The sequence below is a fragment of the Empidonax traillii genome, unplaced genomic scaffold, assembly GCF_003031625.1.
Source record: "Empidonax traillii isolate 1590-97213 ecotype Southwest subspecies unplaced genomic scaffold, ASM303162v1 scaffold35:size4298261, whole genome shotgun sequence".
In the NCBI taxonomy this organism is placed as follows: domain Eukaryota; kingdom Metazoa; phylum Chordata; class Aves; order Passeriformes; family Tyrannidae; genus Empidonax; species Empidonax traillii.
This window is the reverse complement of record NW_020955228.1, coordinates 1,823,862-1,835,228: the sequence shown is the minus strand read 5'-3', so window position 1 is coordinate 1,835,228 and position 11,367 is coordinate 1,823,862. Positions and strand designations below refer to the sequence as shown.

At 36.7% G+C, this 11,367-nt stretch overlaps 1 long non-coding RNA gene across 1 annotated transcript; it reads left to right on the top strand.

The window, feature by feature from the left end:
• The first annotated feature begins 673 nt into the window (after nt 1-673).
• Nucleotides 674-10,557, top strand: LOC114054597. The gene is made up of 3 exons (XR_003570504.1): nt 674-764; nt 9,126-9,205; nt 10,412-10,557. It is a non-coding gene; the product is annotated as an uncharacterized LOC114054597 (long non-coding RNA).
• The last annotated feature ends 810 nt before the right edge of the window (nt 10,558-11,367 follow it).

Here is an 11,367-nt window from a genome sequence, read left to right as displayed (position 1 = left end):
AAAATGGATGACCCTCACCTTCCCACAGCTGTGCAACTATTATAGCTTCAAATAATGTTTTGCAGCTGGGGCACAGGGCTGAAATACTACATGTGGTTACTTCTTTATATGTGGAATTCTTCATATTACAGTATGTGTCTGCTGTTCCTCCGTAGGGCAAATATTGACATACAGTATTTTGCTCCCCTTTAGCTCTCACACTTCCCTTTTAACCAGATGTAACAAACTCTTTCCTAACCTATTCTGTCTCTACTGCTATGTATGTTGACACCAATGGACTCGTGAGTAAGTAGGCCTGTCAGCAGTGGATATTTTTCTCCTCCGTTGTCGTTGGAATAATGACATCTCTTGCTTTATATGGTTTTGTGTCCTACAACTCAATAATCCAATGCAGACCTCACTGTCTGTCTGCAAGACACTAGTCTGTAATTCACCTAATAAGCCTAAACAAAGGAAATCCCTTGACTTAAGGACAAGAATGTGTCCTGTGTTCTTAGTATTCTGGAGACTAGAGAGCAAAATTGCTCTCCTCTTTAAAGTCAGAATGATTACCCGTACCTGCATGGCTATATTCCTTTAAAATGTAGGAAACAACATTATACATAATTATTTTACAACAGCAAGATTTTATGTGCTATTTTAGATGTTTCCCTTGCTTTTCATTTTAAGAGAAGAAGAATATAAACTTTCTAGAACAAAACATGCTGAGGATGGCTTTCAGCTGCCACGTTTCTTAGCTTAAGCCAAGTGCCTTGGAAGTGCAGGTATGTTTACATCTGGGTTTTATTTCTAACCCACCTTTAATAAAGATGCAACAACGATACAGCAAAACACAACACAACATGATAATATATGGCACATCATAAAGAATGGCCATAAGTACACAGGGGGCTCAATTTTGCTTTCACTCTATCTCTGCAAAACTCCATTGTTCAACACTAAACCTTTACAATTGTCAGAGTTCCTTGTGGTTCAAAAAGAGACATTTTCCAGAATAATGAGGTCACTGGTTCCCGTTTGCCATTCTACAATATTCTGTTTATTCCTAGAATCCCTGTTCTTTCAGCAATAGCTGATGCTCTCTGTAGCTGTTACTCCTGGGGGAATTGAGACTTTAAACATTCATTAAAAAGTGAATTGCTCTTGTTGACAAAATACAGATGGCCAAGCATGAACTACTGACACCTATGAGAACACTTCCAGTGCAGTACATGGTGGTGTGGCCATGTGAGCACTCTGGTTGCTTTTACCAAACCAGTGTGTCCTTTATTAACAGGCTGGCCCTGCTGTGTGCTTATATTCTTTTACCAAAATATGGCACAATCTGCTAAAGTTATTTCTTTTAAAAACGAACTAAATTTATTTCTGCTTTTGAGAGTGAGAAAAGTTGTACGCTTACACAGCGAAACTATTAGTGAACAATATTCGTAAAAGGCTCAGCTCACAAAATAATTACCCAGCGTCAAAGCTCTGCTTCAGGCTGCTGCAAACAGAACAGTCGATGACTCCCAGAGGCTCTGTCTAAACGGTGGGGTGTGTGTTCCATAACCATGTTCCCGATCTTCCGGAGGGGACCTGGCTGGGCCGGAAACTGGGATGCAGGGGCAGAGGGTGGACGGGAGTTGAGGTGAAACCAGGGTGCAGCTGGGGCGCACACACACACACACACACGGCTGTAGGAGCTGGGAAGCACGCAGGTTAGACACAGCCATAGCTTTAAATCAGCCATGTATTTAAATAGTTTCCTAAGCTGCAGACATAGTCTCTGAAGACTACAGTTAAATGCTACACCAGGGTGTAGCACGCAGCATTACGCTTGCATAATTATATGTACTACACTCCAGGTTAACATGTGGAAAAAGCTGAAGGAAGGCTCTAGCATTTAACATTTTCAACTTCGGGAATAATATGTGATAAGCTAAAACTGAGACAGTAAGATAAGACTGGTTGAAGTTTTTTTCACCTTTTTCAACACTTCTAAAGATAGGTATTTTAGACAGATAGGTAGAAACTGCATTAGTTATATTAAGCTTTTGGTTATTTGGCGATTAAGGTGTTTTGTAATTTTGCTTCTTCTCCTCATCATCAATTGAGCTTCCTTTATTTTTTTCCTCATTTTTTTATGTATATGAGCAACATTTCCCTACCCCACTCCCCCCCTATTTTGCTACTGGTATATTTAAACTCTTCTTTTTTTGCTCCCATTTTCTTTCTTTAGAGTTTTGTGGTCCTCTTTTTTGTTCATACTTTTTTTTTTTGTTATTATTTTTAGTGTTTTTGTTCCTTTCTAGGTGCAGAAAATTGCAACTTGCCATTTTTTGGCTCCAAACAGTATATCCTACCTATTTTGTTTGCATGCATGTGTGTTTTTGTGTGTGCATAAGAGAGAGGAGAGGAGATACTGTGAGGCTGCCAGCAAAAATCAAAATTGGAGGAGACAGGAGAGCAGAGGGAGTAAGAGACTGTCTTATTGAACTTGGAGAGGAATGAGGCCCACCTGGGGCCGAACCAGCTATTGGGAAGATTAAGGAAATAAAATAATTATGGAAAGTTAGTGCTGGAATTGTGAATGGGCCTAAGAGACCTGGCTGAGGCTCAGGAACTGGGAGTGGTGGCTGCTTGAGCTGAATCAAATGCTCAAAAATGGAACAAATAAGGATAGAGTAGACATGCTGAGAAATTGTACTTTTGTACTTCGACTTGACTTTTTTAGCCTTATGAACTGAAAGACAATAACTCTTTTCTAAAGAATGGAATCTGAAAAATGTAAACCCAGGTCTATTTGGTGAACATTTAAAGAGTACTATGACCAAATAACCAGAAACAAGAATACAGCCCATAAGGAATAGCTCCTTCAAGCTCTGACCTTTCAAATTGGAGCAAGGCTCTCGGCACAAATGCAGTGAAACACAAATGGGGTCAGCACAGTTAAAACAGACATAGCTATGAGCTTAAGATTCCTGCTTCTTCCAGGTTTTTAATAAAGAAGACTTAAGGTAATCTCTTTCTAACTGACTTGGTATTGTCTGCTTCTGAAATTCATTATCCCAAAGCTAATGTTAAAATTTAAAGAGCAGGACAGTAGCTTGAAAATTCATTTTTCACATAATCATCCAAATGACTCTAGTGTATACTACAATGAGAATTTAATGCTCTATCTTATACTCTGTGGTTTTTATGTTGGTATCTCTTTGAACTTTTAAAAGTTCATAGTAAAAAAACAGATTTAAAGAAATAAAAGTATCTTTCAGCATGTACCCTTCTTTAAAAAATAAGCCTAAATACTTCAGAAATTGTCTAATTTGGCTTCCTAATACACGTTTCATAACATCAAATAGATTTATTTGGTAGGATGTGTTGTTTTTAACCTTAAATGAGGTATGGCTAAAAGTTTAGAATGATTTCCTCAGCTAGCATACATTGTCACTGCCATTCACTTCAACACTATAAGTTCTACTTATATAAGCAATACAAATACACCAGCTTAAAAGGTGTTAAAAGTTGGAGGACAAGACAAAAATGAGATGATCAGTGTAGTTTTCATTATCATCTGTCTGGATTGATATATCAATCTGAATATATAAACATGCTACTTATGCCTTTTTTTCCACATTTCTTTGTAAATCATTTAGGGCTATTTTTAACAGAATTAGTGGACTCATGGTCTGATGTTGTCTATACAACTCTTTTAGTCTTATGGCATATCAAAAGTTTCTAAATACAGGGATATTTTATGGCTGGTTTTGTATAAGAAACAGTATGATAAATACGCACAATGGAACTTTCCTATGAAAGAGAAGAAAAATTTAATGCAGTGCTAAGTGCAATGGAAAATTCTTGTATTCTAATTCTCAGTGAATAACATCAACACTTTATGACTGAGGGATCTGAGGAAGGATGGAGTAGGAATAGGATAATAGTGATCAGATTAGGATTTTTTTCTTTTGCAAAGAAAGAGGAAAACAAGCATAAAAAGAAAAGCATCTCCTTTAATCACTGTATGCTGCTTTTTTTCTAATCACAACTGTCACCATTGACAGAGTATGAGAACAGGTTATGAGATGGCACAACTCATGCTACCAATTTTTGTAGGTCATACAGTCCTTACCAAATGACTGTAGAAAGCATAGGATTTTTAAATGCTTGGAGGGGCCCACCAGATATTAACTTAAGAATTATTGGTTGTGTGTAGAAGTAGGCTGAAGGCATTTCCTGCTGTGAATGACACTTGGAAGTTCTCCTTTTGCGGTACTGCAGAAAACAATGGCAGAATTTATGAAGCATTCATAGACAGCAGATTTCCCTAGACACTTCAGAAATGCTATCAAATTAAAACTACTCTTCAGTAGGGCTTCATATTTTGTTTTTATTGGCTGTATAACAATAACTAAAGTGTGAATGTAAAATGAATCCTATTTACTTGATCGCTGAAGTGTGGATATTGTGAGATACTGAAGTGAATTTTTTTAATAATTATTTTCTGTTCTGGTGGAGGTGATATAAACTTTCTAAATTATAGCTGATGGAAACACAATCAGGAACTATGAAGACTGCCTACTCAGAGATCCCAGGTAAGTCTCCATGTTTCTCTGGTCTGCCTCATGACTGCTTGCTACTAAACCTATGTGTTCACTTTCTTGATGGATTTAGTTCTATAAATCCTGTCAAATGCTATGATACCCAGGAGGTACAATATAAAAATCCCAGATTATATATTTGGGAAGAGTTATCTCTCTAGCCCTGGATGTTTGTTGATGACTCCATACCACTCGAGTCCAGATCATATCTTTACTTACTGCAGTATCTTTGATTTTGATGTATATTGGCCCATTTCCTCTGAAAGGAGTTTGATACTAGGCTGTCCTAATTCCCTTTATACTGGGATAGGCCTAGACATGGGCAAATACTGATTTTTTTTCCCCAACTCCATGCAAACCTGGGCAATAGCAGGTAAGCATCACCTGGGTGCTTCCTTCTCTCTGTCAGTGGAGGCAGGATTTGGCTTATAGCAGTAAAAGGTGAGCAAAGGTTTTAGGGGAGAACCATAGCAACCAGCTGCTATAGATGAGGTGGCATCAAGGTTAGTGTGCTGACTGTTCAAGGGGGAGCAGACTAATTGCTTATTGAAAGAGGCAGGAATATGTTTGGATTCCTGCTCCCTTTTCTTGTTTGCCCTAGGGAAAAGGCTGCCTTGAGGTGCCCTTCACTTAAGGCCTTGCTAGTCGGATGGGCTCAGCACTCTGAATTATTATTCACATTTTCCTTTAAGACCACAGAAATGGTTGCTTGAAAGCATTTGAATGTTTGGATCTGAATGTATTTAAGACCAAAATTGTGCTCCATTCTTCTGAAAGAGTGCTGAGAAGTGCTGTTATATGTTTGATTAATTATGCTATCCCTGAATTTAAAACAAGGGGTGAAGGCTTCTAAATTATTTCCATTATCAGCATAAGCCGTGGGATGGACTAAGCTCATGTGCAAATGGATACTGCATGGTTGTCTGTCTGCAGAAAAAAGGGGTTGGAAAAAATCACAAAGATTGGTTTAATGATGTAACAATTGTTTGAAGAACCAGCAATAAGTCAGTCCTCTTTTTCCTTCTGTTTGAAGACTTACGAAAGGAGGGATTGTCCTCCTTTTGTGTGTCCAAACATATTCATGTATATGAGATAAGAAATTTTACCTCTTAACTTTTACTTAAGTATAGCTAAGAGTGAAGCTTTACCTGGCTTATGTTAATGAGAATTGTGTACTGGATTTGGCAGAATCCCCATCTATCCCCATGAGAGTATAAAGTTCCACTAAAGATAGACTCATTTTTTCACTAAGCAGAAGAAAAATATGAACACATTCTTAATCTTGAAATATTCTGTATGTACAAGGAATAAAATGCTTAGCACTAAAATGCTTAGCACTTAATTCAGTTTGGGTATACTACTAATTTTTGGTACCATCTAATTAATTTACAGAGGGAAATCAAACCTGCTTTGATTGGTTTGTATCAATTTGCATCACACTAAGCAGAGGAAGAAAGTAACTGGTAATGTTAGTGCTACCTAAGGAGTTTTTAGAATTTACTTGACTTTAGGGGTTAGCATGGGTTTAGATCTGGTTACTCCTAAAGTTGGAAATAAAGGAATATTTTTCTTTCAAAGTACAGGGAGTAAAAATACTTCCTAAATTCTATCATAACCCTGGGGAAAAAAAACAACTTGTGATTAAGAGATGCAAATTGACACCTTGTGAAGAAGCTGTATTTATTTTGACCAAAAGGGAAAAAGTTTATTTTATTAGATTGGTAAAAATGCTGTGTTACATTTACAGGAGAGAAGAGGAAGAGGGAATGATTGACTGATAATAGGCAAATTTACCTTCTGTCTCTGGTTGTAAGCAGGATGTAATAACTCTTCAAGTTATGGAGCAGCTAGAGAATATTTCATTGGAAGCCACTCTAACCAGGGGCTGGAATAGGCTGCACGGGATCTTTATCTGTCATGAATCTCAAAATATGATCAAGCCCACTCAGTAAAATATTCAGATATACTGGAGTATGCCCAAGTACAAACCCCACTAGCAAATTCAATGATTTCCACTGGTTTCAGGAGTTTTCGTATCAGGACCTTACCGAGCCTCAAATAAGACCTACTGCACTATTTGAAAGTGTAGGAGGGAATGAAGTCTGATGTACTGGATATTTTATTTAAAGAGTTAACGAACTGACATATGTTTATACTTACTACTGATAATATTTCTTTGGAAAACCCATCTAACTTCTTAACTGTACAAAATTGGCATCCTATGTGACCTAAATTGGATTTGAAAATGGCATTTGGATAAAAATCAAAAAATACATCCTACTGGTTATATATGATTGCTTTATTATGTTTGATAAGAATGAAAAGCCAAAGGATTTGACTGTCCCAGAGCCTGGCATGTAAAATGAAATTCCTGAATGTAAATTAGACAGATTAAACTATCCTTTAAAAGACCCTTGATGGAGAAAAGGATGTATTTAAAATCCAATAAACTTCAGACCTCCTTCAAATGGCTTAAAATGAGGTCCAGAATGCTTGCTAAATAGGAACTCCACTGGTTTTGATTTAGTATAAAATTGTGGAGTCTAATTTGAAAAAATCCTGTCACTGTATTCACCTTGCAGAAATAAATATGAAACCATATGGAGAAGCACATTTCCACAAATGTATTCCAATTCAAGATGAACTAACTGTATGCTTCACTTCACAATCAAACAACAACAAATTTCTTGTATTTCTCTACAATTACTAAAGAAAATAATTTTAGCTTCTGTTTGACTTCTCATAAGCAATGCACAGAAAAAAAAATGTGCTTCTGATAGAAGTTCTAAATGGATGTCTTAGTAATTTTTTTGTAAGGTAAAGGTGTCATAAGTAGGAATGAAGTATTTTTATGTTACTAAGTTGCATATATGATTGGCTGTGCTGGCAAAAGAGCACAAAAGAGCCTTTGTTATACTCTCAGTAGAGCTATTTATACGTTGTGACTTACTGTGTCCAAGGACTGCTTCCTGCTTCCGTTAAAAAGTAGTCCCTCCAAATAAAATAAAAGCCATAAACCCTGACATTACTCAAGTCCTGTCTATTGAAACAACAACAAAAAAATCTCACATGATTTTGTATTGCCTATATAGAGTTCTCTTGAGTTTACTTAAATACAGTTCCAGATGAAGCACACTGTGAAAGCTGTGCCTTCCATATCTAAAGAGGCAGACAGACATTTTATATGGTTTGAAAATAATAATGATCCAAGCAATCAGGTGCATCTAGAGGGTATAGCTGGAGCTGGAGAGGACTGCAGCAGTTCGCTGTACAGACCATAAGCTCTGTTGGCAGCAATTACTCTTTTTGTCTTGTGCTTGACAGCCTGGGGGGAGACCTGATATGTGCTTTGGTCTTTGTGAAGTGCAATCAAGCAACATAAACAATATCTATGTCTTCGTGTCTTCCCTCCTTGTTCTCCACGCCCATATTCAACCACAGCTCTTTCCCCCATATCTGTATGTGCTCGCTAGTGAGTTTCACTTCGATTTCATGCTGGTTTTAAATATAATATGCCAGGTTTCTGTGTAGATCTAGGGAAGAAAACCCAAAAGAAAACAAGAAAAAAAAAAAAGCAGAAAAGAAAGAAATAATCAGATAAGCTTTCTACTCTTTCCATTCTGGGAATGCACAAGACTTTTTGTAGCCCTAGACTTTTGGGCAATAACCTTACTCCAGAAAGATATGTGAAAAATTTCATCCCTTTGTACAGACTAGTGCTCAGTATAGGCATAAACAAGAATTCCTAAAAACATGAATATTAGAAAACTGCTCTCAAAAATTTCAGTATGGTGTAAAATTTTTAATAAGGCCCTAACTAACTTTTATTGCGGCTTTTTTATTAGGAGGGGAGAAATTCCACTGTCCTACAGTTTTCAATCCTCTCATCCATATAGGGAAGTTTTAACTTTAATATAAATAATGCATAACTATGTATATTACAAAATATAGAATTTGGTACCTCAGCTATCTTTCTGATTTTTTTTTTTCCCCCTGAACAGTTAATATGGCCTGTGATTTTTCTGCCTATGATCGTTCCATAGCATTCCAGGGAGAACTTATTCACTGTTTCCTTGCCAGGAATAATCTAAGTGGGCAACAGGTGTTAGAGTGAATGGGAATGAAGTGAAAATTGGAACTATTTAACTGCATCTAAACCAACCTTTGTATACATAATACATCTCTATCCCCAGAGCACCCTCAAATCTCTCATTTTAAATGTGTTAATAGCATTTCTGGACTAATTTTGGTTTAATTAGTGCTATTTTGTTTTAAAAGTAAAACAAATCAGTATTTAGTAGAATCTCTGAAGAGCCTTGATTCCTTTACACACATTTCTCCCCAAAAAATAGACTCCATTTAGCCTAAACCTTCTGCTTTTGGCATTGAAATACCACAGTGATATTTAATGAAGAAAAGGGAAAAATTCTGTTGCTTATATTTACATTATGTGTTTTTTTTTTTTTTTTAATGACAGCTTCTAATACTGTTCCCATGTTTAAATGGCAAGGCATGTTTAAATTTTCATCACAATATTTTATTCACAAGTATTTTCAGAAACAGCAAACATACACATAATATAATATAGACATATTTCAAGTGAACCTGCAGGGTTTTTACTTATTCTGGTGAGTGTTAACTAATTAAACTAGATATACTATAACTTTTCTGGCCAGGCTGTTAGGAATAATTCAAGAACTCCTCTATACAGATCCATTATTTTTGCACTCAAACTTCATAATTTTTACTTAGCAAGTTAAGTTTTAAAATTAGGTGGAAGTAGTTTTTATTCACTTTTTTTTTGCATAAACCATAAAAAATGTTGGGTTTTTTTTCCTTGTGTCAGAAGGAGCTCTCAATAACGTGAATGGAAGTTCAACTTTAGTAAGGATAGAGTAATAAAAACTGGATCCGGATCTCAGGATTTGGCACGTGGACACTAGATCTATTAAGTCATCTTGTCCATACTCCTGCCAATGCAGAATTGTTCCCTTCAGCATAATCTCCTGTGCCTTAGTCAGTCCAATTTTAAATGACTTGGGTGAAGTGGTTTCCATTACTTCACTTGGTTGAAGTATTACTTATTCCACAGACTAAAATAATGCTTTTCAAGCTGCTTCATTTTCATGGATCACTTCCCAATCCCAAAATTTCCCCCAGACGAATGCTTATGAGTAAGGGTAAGGAAAATGTGTGTAGAATATAAAGGCCAAAAGGAAAAAGTGGCACAAAGTCCTTCCCCTCGCTCCATTTTTTTATGTCTTTCTCCTTGCTTCATATTTCTGAATTCTGTCTCTTCACTCTTGCCAGTGAGACTTGGACCAAGCTCCTTGAGAAACAGATCCACTACGATTTTTTCCCCATTTTTCTACATGTGAATCATTCCAAAACAGTCTGTGAGGCTCCCCCTGCCCCCCTTCTCCGCTATATCCTATTATTTCTACTTTTCTCTGTATTAAATTTGTTTTTAGTAATGCTCTGACTTTTACCACTTTTTGCTGACTCTTCATTATCTGTCACTTATCTCTTGAGGTATTATCCTTATTAGAGTGATTTTTTTCATAGAGAATCCATAGAATATATTTTTTGCAGGTGCATATGGGTGTATGCAATAAAAATGATGTATTTTAAATTATCAGGAATGCTAAAACCAACTGTAATAGTAGACAAGATTGATGACAAGATTGAGAAAGGAAACAAAGGTTTGTGGGCCCTGTTTTGTAATATATCACATAGATAGTCAAGGCTTTAAATCACTGTACATGCAAAGTGAAGTTGAAATACTCGGTATTGTAACTGATATTACGTGCTAAGATCTTTGTTTCAGTTTTTAGCTATACGCACAGTAGATTCTGCAAGAACAAAGACTGAATTTGGCACTTTATTGAGATGTAGATATTCAACAGCAGGAAATAATCTTCCTTGAAAGAAACCCCTATTTCCGTCCTCCTTTTTTTATACATCCTTTAGTAGCTGATCACTTAAAACAGGTGCTGTAATTCATGATTGGACATTAAATGTTTACAATGGATGGTGTCTGTGTTTAGGGACAACTTTATGTACCAGTGCTTGTAAGGCACTTCCTCTCAGGAATCAACTGGAATTAAGATCATATAGCACTCTGGCAGATTTTAGATTCAAATATTACAGCTTCTTAAATTATTCATTGGAATTCATTTACTCAGTTCATTTTAATATATGTAATTATTCAGAAATGAAACTTTATCCCTACAACTTTCAATAGAAGTGTTCAATAAAGCAATAAAAAAAGGATGCTATCTGGGTTCAAACATACCTGTGTCTCATGTGCTGTCGGTGCTGCCCAGGTTTCTGAGCTGTGACAGCTCTAGTGGAACATCTGGAAGAAGTTGCTAGTCATTCAAAAGGTCAAGTATGCCAGGGAAAGTCTGGCTATGCCAGGAAGAAAGTCAGGGCAGGGTCCCGAGGCCATGGTAAGAAGGGGTGCCTGAGCACCAAAAGGCCTTATTGCAGCTTTTTTTGACTTAGTCAGGTTCTCAAACAGAAAAGAACTGCTAACAACTCCCATCCACATGAGCCTGCTTCATGCAGAATGATTACTATCAGAGGTTTATATTCACCTTTACTGGTTTACAAACCACTCTCTTTACTGAGGTATCCATATTTGCTTCCAAATGAATTAGCATCTGTGATTTCAGCTGTGTAGAGAAGAGGATTCCCACTCAGCACAGACCACTGTGCTGAGTGCAGTCAGACAGATAACTAATTATATGGGTAGAGATGTTTCAGAGATCGATCCATACGCTCTGGT